Here is a 12,191-nt window from a genome sequence, read left to right on the forward strand (position 1 = left end):
CTATAAATCTTTTCCGTTTTAGTCTTAAACGTAATATTCGATTAAACCAAAATTTATAAAATTGTAAGGCGTCTATGAGTCACAAAACATACCAGAACGATTAATTAAGCTGTTTTTTTTGTCTTACCTTTTTTTTGCAGGGGGTATGAACCCTGCACCAATATGCTCCCCAATCCCCACATAAAAGAGCTCTTTTAGGCAGGCATTAGGGTGTGTTTAAAACTACTTTTTTTATATAACTCCACTTGAGTAGATAAGAGTTTGGTGATTTTGGCGACAGAAAGACCCAGAAATATATTTGAACATTTGTCATACAGTTTTTTTTTATATGGAATTTATGAGCACATTTTGATTCTTTTTAGGTTGATAATATTTATAGGCCTGTTTACGCGTGCATAAATACTGTTTGTAATACGTTTATTTTTACTTTTATATGTTTGCATAAGGATACACATTTTTTTTTGCGAAGAAGGAACCCATATGTGTTAAATTAAAATTTACATATATGTATATATATAAATTAAGGTGTTTGAAGAAAAATATTATTGAATATAAACGAAGCTTGATTTTTTGTATAAGATTTTATTTCATATCGTGTATAGATTTTAAGATTATGTTTATTAAAAATGCGTTATTGAAGTGAAAAGAGAAGTAATATGGCTGGCTAATTTCTTTTGGGGCGGGATGTAAGGATGGAATGATGAGGAGGTAAGTAGGAGTATGGAGCATGGCATTAGGGTGACCGCAGAGTAGGTTGCACGATGCGAGCGGTCCAAGGTTGGGTGGGATTCCTGTTGTGCGGTGGGTAAGTGAACCCGAAGAGGTTGAACGGAAGAAAATAAATATATGTGTGCGTCCGGTTCCAAGATGGCGGGTTGAGAACCACGGCCTGCCAAACGTACTGAGCTAGCTAGGGCCACCATCTGGAACCAAAGCAACGTGTACGTGACAATGTTATTATTAAAGTACTTACTATTCTTTATATCAACTGTATTAATTTAAGTTGCAATATCACGTACATATATAATAAGGGATGTGATACGATTGCTATCGGAATTAGATTTGAAACCAATCAATACTCCTGCTAAGGGTTGCAGAATTATTGCTTGAATGATTAGATTTAGAACAATAATAAGTCTGACTCAATTACAATTCGTACATTTTTAAGTTCATCAATTACGACAGCAATCGGATTCCACGACACCTTTGAATATTCTTGATCTGAAAAAAGAGTACACCTAATCTGAATTTCTACTAAGCTTTAAGTTGTAGATTATTTAAATAATTGGAGTTTTTTCTGAAGCTTAAAATTATTTTCTGTTCGCTTGGAAAAGATTTCAATTGGAAAATAAAAACCAATAAGGCGAGTTTATTTATTATTAAAATTCTTACTTTTCTTTTTTATCAACTGTATTAATTTTAGTTACAATTTCATGTACATGTATAATAAGGTATGTCGTGATACGATTGCTGTTGGAATTAGATTTGAAACCAATCAATACTCCTGCTAGGGTTTCAGAATTATTGCTTGAATGATTAGATTTAGAACAATAATAAGTCTGACTCAATTACTAGTCCTACATTTTTTAATTCATATTTTACTTTATTACTTTCAAATTCAGTTACGACAGCAATCCGATTCCACGACACCTTTGAATAATATTCTTGATTTGAAAACAAGGGTAAATCTAATCTGAATTTCTACTCAGCTTTAAGTTGTAGACTTAAATTGATTCAAATAATCAAATTTTGTGTTCGAAAACATGTAAACAACTCAAATTATACATGAATATAACACACTTCTGAATTGCCCAAATGTAAAGTTAGCTGCAGCAGCAATATAGCTCAAAGCAATTAATATATTTTTTTGTTATTAATTAAGTACTTACTTCCTTTTTATATTAAATGTATTAATTTAAGTTGCAATTTCATGAATATATGAGGCTCCCAAGATGCAAAACCAGATGAATCCATGATAACTTATAAAAGCACAAAAAAGCTGAAATTTTGTAAATTGTTATGAATTTTCAATACGGGTTTTTAGAATGTTGCTAGGCGATGCAATATTGTCGCAATTTAAATATTATTTTTAAATTTTTAAATATCTGGTTTTACATCTAGGCGCCTCATATATTCTTTATTTGGCAAAAATTTACTAAATCTAATGATATGTTTTAAATAAATGTTTGGTTATTATAATTAAAAATAAATATTGAAAATTTAATTTTTTTGGTTCATATTTTATTCTCGTGGCTGCTCCAGGTAAAGTAAATCGGCAGGTAAAATTCAAGTTATATGGCGGTTATATAAATGGCAAAACAGCAGTAAACTTTATTGTCAACAGACTCGAAAATGTACAGTGAAATGACTGAAGAAATGACCGCCATTTGACGAGCATTGTGCCGTGTGTGAGCAGAACAGTGCTATTCTCACATCCTATAAGTGGGAGCGGAATGCACGATCACATTAATAGGAACGAAACGGAAAATTTGGTCACAAAAGTTCATCACGCCCATGCAAACGTGACTATGAATATAACCGCTGCAGAAAGTCACAATGACCGTAAAATGACTAGTCAAATGACGTGGAGCGTTTTTGCAGGGTCATTAAGACGATAATTGGTGACCAAGTAATTGGTAACGATTAAGTAATCGATTAGGTAACGGGTACCTGTTTTGTAGGGATGGTCCAACGATTTTTGCAGGGTTAGCGCACACAATCTGGCATCATAATCAAAGAGGATAGATATATAAGAGGCGTCAATCGTCAAAAAGTAGCGAATTTGCTCGCTGGAACGAAGTAACGAATGTTGACTGAGACATAGTCGGCCAGTTGTTGCCCATTTATATTCGTATTTCATTTTACTCATTTGTGGTGTATTTTCTCGGCGGCCATTATGAATGTGGGGAAATATGCCAAAATGAAATGGGTATCCATATTTACTTGAGCTCTTTGCAGATTTTGAGTTTTTGTGTATTTGCAGCAAATTTCAGAAATTTTGCTTATTTCTTTACAAACAAAAACCTGTTCATATACCCAAAATACGCCCTTTCATGAAATGTATGTAAATTAATCATACATTTATGAATTATCCCATCCCTTTTTGTTAATAAATTAAAATGTTAGGAAAATGTAAGCAAATTGAAATATCCCTGCAAAAACGCTCCACGTCATTTTACTAGTCATTTTACGGTCATTGTGACTTTCTGCAGCGGTTATATTCATAGTCACGTTTGCATGGGCGTGATGAACTTTTGTGACCAAATTTTCCGTTTCGTTCCTATTAATGTGATCGTGCATTCCGCTCCCACTTATAGGATATGAGCATAGCACTGTTCTGCTCACACACGTCACAATGCTCGTCAAATGGCGGTCATATCTTCGGTCATTTCACTCTACATTTTCCAGTCTTTTGACAATCAATTTTACTGCGGTTTTACCATTTATATAACCGCCTTATAACTTGAATTTTACCTGCCGATTTACTTTACCTGGAGCAGCCAAATGAATAAAATATGAACCAAAAAAATTAAATTTTCAATATTTATTATTTCCAATATATGTACATGAAATTCGAACTTATATTAATACAGTTCATATAAAAAGGAGTAAGTACTTTAATAATAAATAAACTCCTTAATTGGTTTTTGTTTTCCAATTGAAATCTTTTCTAAGCGAGCAGAAAATAATTTTAAGCTTAAGAAAAAACACCAATTATTTGAATCAATTTACTAAACAACAGATTCGATTTACTCTTTTTTCAGATCAAGAATATTCAAAGGTGTCGTGGAATCCGATTGCTGTCGTAATTGAATTTTAAAGTAAAATATGAATTTAAAAATGTAGGGCTAGTAATTGAGTCAGACTTATTATTGTTCTAAATCTAATCATTCAGGCAATAATTCCGCAACCCTTAGTAGGAGTATTGATTGGTTTCAAATCTAATTCCGACAGCAATCGTATCACGACATTCCTTATTATATATGTATATGAAATTGTAACTTAAATTAATACAGTTGATATAAAGAAAAGTAAGTATTTTAATAATAAATAAACTTGCCTTATTGGTTTTTATTTTCCAATTGAAATCTTTTCCAAGCGAACAGAAAATAATTTTAAGCTTTAGAAAAAACTCCAATTATTTGAACCAATTTAAATCAACAACAGATTAGATTTACTCTTTTTTTCAGATCAAGAATATTCAAAGGTGTCGTGGAATCCGATTGCTGTCGTAATTGAGGAATTTAAAAATGTAGGACTAGTAATTGAGTCAGATTTATTATTGTTCTAAATCTAATCATTGAAGCAATAATTCTGCAACCCTTAGCAGGAGTATTGATTGGTTTCAAATCTAATTCTGACAGCAATCGTATCACGACATCCCTTATTATATATGTACATGAAATTGCAACTTAAATTAATACTGTTTATATAAAGAAAAGTAAGTACTTTAATAATAAATTAACTCTCTTAATTGGTTTTTGTTTTCCAATTGAAATATTTTCCTGTGCAAGCACATCGCTAACCTGTGTTGGCAAAAGATATGATTATACTGTCTTCGATAGATAGTCGGACGAGCCGCTACTCGGGGATGTAGAGATGACCGTTGTGTCGGTGGCCGCAGTTACAACAGCAGTTTCTAACTTTGCACCATCCGTACAGTGTGATGAATGCTTCACTGCTTTTTCCAATTGCTTGGCGCCAGCACTTCTTGCTGTTTGTAAAGCTTTAGCTGTAATGCAAATATATGGATGGTTTAAAGTGGTTTTCGTATGGTATTCAACAACTCACCCTTTACCATCATCACACCCTTCTCATCGATTTTGAATATGTGTACTGTTTCAGTATTCAGACCGTTCGTTTGGTGCAATATTTTCGATTTCATGAATATGTATACTTTCCGTTAGGCAGATAATTAGGTGCGTTCGATTCATTCATATACTGTGGGTATTTGAGCCGTAGACGCAATGGAAGATGTTTTGATTCTTTTTTTAGTGTAACATTTGTAAACAGTTGGGTTTCTCTGCTGTCACCATCACCTCTAGAGAGCTATTGAAGAAACGCTCGACCAAGATAATATGTTGCGATTTACGCGCTTAGATTTCTTCCACCTTATCACAGTTATTGATGGAGAAAATGCGAAAGCCATATTTACCATCCAATACGGAAATGGAACTGTAGACGAAGAAACATTTTATAAAATTTAATAAAATCAAAAAATGATAGTTGTGCTAAAATGGGGTAAAGTATTGTATGTTAAAGTATAGCGAAGTCTCAGGGGCTTTGTCCTGGTGAAAATTGAGTTGGAATAGGTTTTATTCTTCATTCTTAGAAACATGTACGAAGGTACCTGGTAAGATATTAAACATCCTCAACGCTTTTTTTGCAATAACTTAAAAAAAAAAAAAAACTCATATTCAAACTTCTGTTTAACTTCTAGATATCAATAGCTACCTTTCCCACCAGGAGTCACTATTGCTTCTACGCCTATGCTATTGTTTCCTACATCGATGAGCTTTGTAATAAAATAAACAGCTATCTCCCCAATCTCTCGAGTTTTGTCGCCTCGCGAAACCTGATATTGTCACCAACCAAATCATCGGTGACCTTATTTAACATATTTACATGGCCGCGCCAAATGTCGACCATATGACATTACCCTACCGAATGTCTTACACCCTAAAATCTTGGGTGTGACTTTCGATCAGGATCTACATTTTGGAGAGCATGCAGTAGCAATTGTAAGGAAAATCCAGAGCTGAAACAAATATTTAATATAATTCGATAAATCGGCAGTATAAATAGACGATTGCATGGTACGCGTCTCCGATATGGTCTCCAAGCCTAAAGGTCACTCAGTGGAAGCAAATACAGGCCTGCCAAAATGCTGCCCCCAAAACCGCTACGGGCTGCCTTCTTATGTCCTCGGAACACCACCTGCACAATGAACCGAGAAAACTCCCAATAAGGGAAAGAAATGAAATGCTAACCGAACAGTTTCTGTAGAATACCTTGAAACCTGGGCATCCCAACAGACATCTGATTGATGATCCAACACCGCTTAGGGGCTTAAAGAGTCATCTCCGTAAGCATTATGAGGAAATACGGCACCTGAGAACTCAGCCGTATGAAGCAAAAAAACACAAGCAGGTCCTCAGTGAACTCCACAAACAGGCGTCGGACCTTTATGCTAGGAATTGCCCGGTGAATCCAGTACTCAAAGAACAGTACCCAAAACTTGCGGAAGAGGACCGCATACTCCCCAGGGAAAAGCGAGTCACTCCAGCTCAACTTCGATCTGGGTACTGTAACAGGTTAAACTCTTACCTATCCAGAATCAAACCCGACATACAAAATGTATGCCCGCTTGCAATGTGTCCACACATGACACCAACCATCTCTTTAATTGTACTGTGGATACTGCAACTTTCCTTGGACTCCCGTTAGAGGATACTGATGACAATTTGTGATCGGTCGCACCTATTGGATGGGGCGAAGCACTGCTACAACAACAACAATTCAGAATAATTGGCAATACATACCGGATCAGCGGTAACAGTCAAACATTGATTCTTTAACTCTTCCAGCACAGTTTGTAGATAAATGTACTCCTCTGGTAGTGGTGGCTTCTCTTTAGGTGGCTCTTGTTGTCTTTGCACTGGTGCAGGCTGTTCTGTGTAACCAACATTTGGTGGTTGCGTATTCCATGACTGTTGTTGCTGCGACTGCTGTGATATAGCTGAAGTTTGGAAGTTCATTTGTTGTGGAAATTGCTGTGATGTTACGTTGTTATTTTGCTGAAATGTTGGATTAAAGTAATTGCCCGGTGCTGTAGTTTGCGTTTGGATTGACATATTGCTAATAAATACAAAATACAAATTACTGTTGGCGGTAGGTGGTGGTGGCTGAAAAAGCAATAAAATAACATCGAAAAGGTTACCTACAAATTCTCTTATATACTTGTCGTTAGTTGCATTTTACCTGATATTGTCCATATTGATCAGTATAACCATTTTGATTTTGATTTTGATTTGGATCAACGCCAAAGAGGGGATGAGTTATGAGTGCGGAAGCGGGTGCAGGATCCGGCTTCTTGGGCTGCTTGGTAAGAAGGTGAGTTTTTTATTTTTTAATTTGGCAGATGAAATGCATACGTGGCATGCTGGTATAGTTACATATATCAAAAATCAAGATAAAAATTGTTAGTTCCTAGTTATAGGGAAAATTAAACGCTTAATTTATGTCAGCAGGCAAAACGCTAACTCATTGCAAGTAAAAAAACAGGGAACATATATGCATGCATTCGATACCCTCCAGCAATTTTGTGAAGAGAATTCACATAACCTCTTTTTTGAGTTAAAAAACTCAAAAGTGAATTGTGGCGGTGCCCTCAAGAGCAAACTTGGATCATCCCTTTCATCATTAATAATTTTCTGCCAGCGTCGAGTGCCAGCGTAAAATGAATAAAATTTTGATAAAGATACGTGTAAAGTTCGGAAATTTTTTGATCTGACTTTGATATTACCGATAGATAGATGATTTAATTGAGGATTGCACTGCGAGCATTGGTCTTTTGTGCCCTCATCTTCTTCACAGCACCTCATCTAAGCCGACTTCCTTGATGAACTTTAGCAGTTCACTTGGCTTGATTGATTTAATGTGGGAATCCTCTGGCCATGGTGAGCCCATAAACTTAGCCCTACGTCTTGACATACAAAAACTAGTATATACGGTTATTGTATTTATTTTCAAGCACAACAGCATGAAGCATTCCAGTTACCAGTTGGTGTACTACCAAAATGGCTGGCGCTATTCATAGTCCCATAACCGCCGTGTTGTGTTTGGGGTAAATCGTTAGAAAAAAGCTACGTGTTTTGTGTTTGCTGCTGCTGTCTTGAATGATACGGCAGACGGCCATTAGTAACCATTGGTCCTTTTCTATAATTTACCGCATTATATATGCGTACGCGTAATTCCACCAATTCCATATTTTCTTCATTAGTACCCGAACCCAATCCAAATATATAAGCTAAGGCGGCTTTGAGCGCACCTTGTGACACTAATATACCACCATACTCTTTTATAAAATCGGCAAAGTGACCATTTAATTCCAAAGCAATGCCTTGCTGTTGTAGCGACTTACTCATTAACATCACAATTTCTGCCAATTCTTGCAACTCAAGAGTATTGGGCTTGTAATTGTTATTTTGATGCTCCAACGCCTTTAGTTGATGCCAAGCGGTGACCAATTTGTCAATACTACCCGCACACACATAACATAACATGGCATTACGGGTATATTCAATGCTTTGCAAGCGCTCTTGCAATATCCGATCACCTAATCAAAAATTTTCAAAGGTAGTTGAAAAGACGCGTCTCGACCCAGCGGGTTAGGGGATCAGAATATACCCGCGGTAGGTATGCCTGTCGTAAGAGGCGACTAAAATACCAGATTCAAGGGGCTGTGTAGCGCAACCTTTCAGGTTGCCAGCGCAATATATAGCTTCTCCAACCCCAATTGTCAACCTCACCTATCCGTGGCGAATCCTGTTTCACTAACAGACGAGGCTCTGGAGACCCCAAGCTCCTCATGGAACTTGGGGGTAGGGAGGGAATGGGAGGGAATGGCCTGAAGGTTTAATGTGGCCACATAAATCGTTCCCGAGATGGTCGGGCTAGCACCTTAATGGTGCTATGGTACCGGAGCGTACCGGATTTGTATCCGGCAAAGGACCATCACATCGATAACACTCCCCAAAGCCTTCGGGGAGCAACCTTATCGCTACAACAACAACAACGCGTCTCGACCTCCGTTTTAAGAATCCGAAAGCGGAAATCAAACATTTTCTGTCGAAAGCTATTTACAAAAAACCGTAAAATGACACCGAGAGGGTCCGAAATATGGGGCTCTATCCATAGTTTTTTTTTTTTTAATAGAACACCTTTCTGCATTGGCTTATAAAAAATTACCCTGGGTGGGTCCGGTTTGGGATCAAAACTAAATGCGCGCAGAAAAAAAACAATAAAACTTATGAATGTATACTCACCGAAATGGTGTGGCAATAACAGTGTTAGGTGTAGCAATTGATTGCGCCTTAGGTAACACTCCTGAAAAATCTGATTCATGTAATGGCGTACTAACGCCACCCTTCAACGGTGTTTCCATATGTGTAAGCGCCATCATATTCTGTGCTTCCTGCATTATGCGATTGGAGAAAGGTGCAGGTGTACGTGGAGTTGCTGCAACTTGTGGCGTAATAGAGTAATCGGCTAACAGCGCATCTGTTGTTTCAACACCACTTTCCCCTGCCACTTCTTTAGCTATTTCACTAGCACGTCCCAATTTGACCACTTGCTGAAACTCGCGATCGTTTATTTGTGGTTGCGGTAACACCAGTTTGGAGCGCTTTCTATCGGGTTCTAAATTTTTCAACATAGCTAGGCGCATATCATTTTCTTTACGTTGCTTGAGCTTTTGCTTATCTTTCTTGCGTTCGCGTTCTTCTTTCTCTGAACGCAGTTCACCATCCAGGTCCTGTTGGCGCATTTTATTAAAGTCTGGTTCTAGTTTTTCAACATTTTCTTCTGAGGTGTCATAGAAACCAATAGCGGGTGCTTTTCAAATGGTATCTCTGCATTGTAGTCGATGCCTTTAACACGTCTGCGATTACCACTACCAATACCGCCAGCACGCAATTCTCTACGCTTTTGCAGTGCGGCCAATCGACGTGCTTCTTCCAATTTTTTTCCCGTGCTTTACGCTTTGCTTTTTTGCCCTGTGTATTGGCAAGACGAGCACGTGCCTCAGACAGCATTTCCAGTTCTATTTACATTTAAATATTTTAAATTACAGCGAAAAAAAAAAACACAAAATTTTAATTTTCATACCATCTTCATCCATATCTTTGGGATCGGGACATGCAGGTTTCGTTTCGGGATTTGGATCAATTTCTCCTGGTTTCAGCTTACGCGGATCATCACCGCCATCCTCTCCATCTTCCTTACGTTGTGCTTGATCACTTTATTGATCAGAGTAAAATATATACATAAATATATAAAAATGATGTTATTTGCACTTCTCTGCATAACTTACAGTAAATATTCATAACGTTCTAAACATTGTGCCGCCGTGCGTCCAATAATCGGCGCAATTGTACGCCATTGTGTTGGATTTAATTTGGCTAAATGCAAAAGCTTTTCATCCTCCTCCCGTGACCATTCTGACATCTTTATGCTAGGATCAAGCCATTCGTACCAGCGTGCCTTACATTGCTTGGCAGATTTGCGGTGCAGCAGTGATGCAACACGTCACCACTGGTGTTTGCCATATTTCATTACAGCTGCTTTGAGGATTTCATCCTGAAAGTTATCAATTTAGTTAATAAACGGCCAAGAGTAACCAGTCGCGTCAAATGCTTACCTCAGTGTTTCTCTACACACCACCTTTTATCATAATTCGCGGCATGGTGCTATATAATTGTGAATTCTTTCGATGCGCACAAAAATCAAACCAAAAATTTTTGTCGAAATAAACAGCAAAAATCATGGTAATAGTGCAGTTTACGGTAACAACCGAAATTTGAGCCAAAATTTTCGAGTGAGGTATCAAAAGACGCGTATTCACGTCTAGATCAAGAATCCGAAAGCGGAGGTTAACTTGTTTTACCCGTTCAAAAGATATTAACGAAAAACCGAAAAACGGGGGTGGGATCCATAGTATTTTTGCGCAGAACACCTTTCTGCGTTGGCGGCCTTCGGCCGCGCTTATAAAAAAATAACCCTGGGCTACGCCATGCCAAGTTCGGGTGTGTGGTATAACCGTGGCTACCGCCACGGTGATGCACAATTTTTTTTGTGGGTACAAACACAACAACAACCACATGAAAATCGCCAACTTCAACTGCAAATATCTCCGGACAGATAAAATTTTTCTTTACCGCCTTCGGATTATTGTTCACAAGATTAGGGTGGGTACCGTAAATTGCACTACTACCAGAATCATTGTATATTAAAGACTTTGGGAAAATTTTAGAATAGCACCCCCCGAGTTCGGGGTAAAACTTGGCATCAAATGAAAGAGGGAGTTCTCCCGATCACAAATATATATATTTTAAAGTGCGCAAACTTGTAATTTAAAAGTTATTTGCTGTTAAAGTTTGCAAATTTCTATAGCACTTTAAATTACAATTTACACATCTTTCAAAACCTTAATCCACATAATATCTATATAAATTGGCAACGATAAACTTAAATTGCATTTTTGTATATTTCACATTTCATTTTTGCATTGTGTTTTTTTTTTTTTTTTTTGGGTTAGGTTTGATGGCACGGACGTTTATCCATAAAGCCAGGTTAAATCTCAGTTGGTTATTACTTATGATTGTTGTAAAACAAGTTTATGTATAATGTTGGCTACACTAATACACAATGGTAATACCAATTCGGCCAGAACCATGTGTAGAAGCTTGCTATTCATATTTGACTATCCGTAATTTGTAAAATGGTATTTGGATGGCACCACGCCAGGTTATATTCAAAGTCTTCGTATTTAATGTTATATATTTTTATTTTTTTTTTTTTGATGTAATTTCAAAGAGGCCAGAACCACGTGTAGAAGCTTGCAAATGGATGTCAATTATTGTAATTGTTCTCAAATTCTATTTAGATTGGCATTTCGATGGCACCACGCCAGGTTATATTCAATTTGTCAATTAATTAATGATCACAGAAAGTGATTTTAAAATTTTTGCAATCAAAATTGCAATTTAATGTTCATAGATATGCACAGTATTGCATAGCTTTAAAAACGAGCTGCTTATTCAGCATAAAATTATAATCCGTAATTTGTTCCGTTATAATTCCTTAATTTCCAGTATATGGCCTGTTGCCATGTGCTAAACATATTTCCCGTTACGACAGTTATACGTGAATCGAGTTGGTATTATGTGGCCCACGCCAGGTTATCAATTAATTATTTAGTGATTTTAATTATATTTATTGAGAAAGTTGATTTTGACACGAAACACGCTCCACTCACGCACAAAGCTGTGAAATTCCTTGCGATCTGGATTTGTACTCAACCACATGTTATTAAGCCCAATTTTCCATATGGTTGAGCTGCAAGGAATTTCAGCGAACCGTTCACTACGAGATTGAAAACGCGAATGTGCATTGTGTTTACTTATTATAAA

At 36.9% G+C, this 12,191-nt stretch overlaps 1 pseudogene; it reads right to left on the reverse strand.

Annotated features, from left to right (window-relative positions):
- Window positions 1-3,535: 3,535 nt before the first annotated feature.
- LOC137249749 (cell division cycle 5-like protein) lies at window positions 3,536-11,223 on the reverse strand (annotated as a pseudogene).
- Window positions 11,224-12,191: the final 968 nt, after the last annotated feature.

The sequence above is a fragment of the Eurosta solidaginis genome, chromosome 4 (assembly GCF_040869045.1).
Source record: "Eurosta solidaginis isolate ZX-2024a chromosome 4, ASM4086904v1, whole genome shotgun sequence".
NCBI lineage: Eukaryota > Metazoa > Arthropoda > Insecta > Diptera > Tephritidae > Eurosta > Eurosta solidaginis.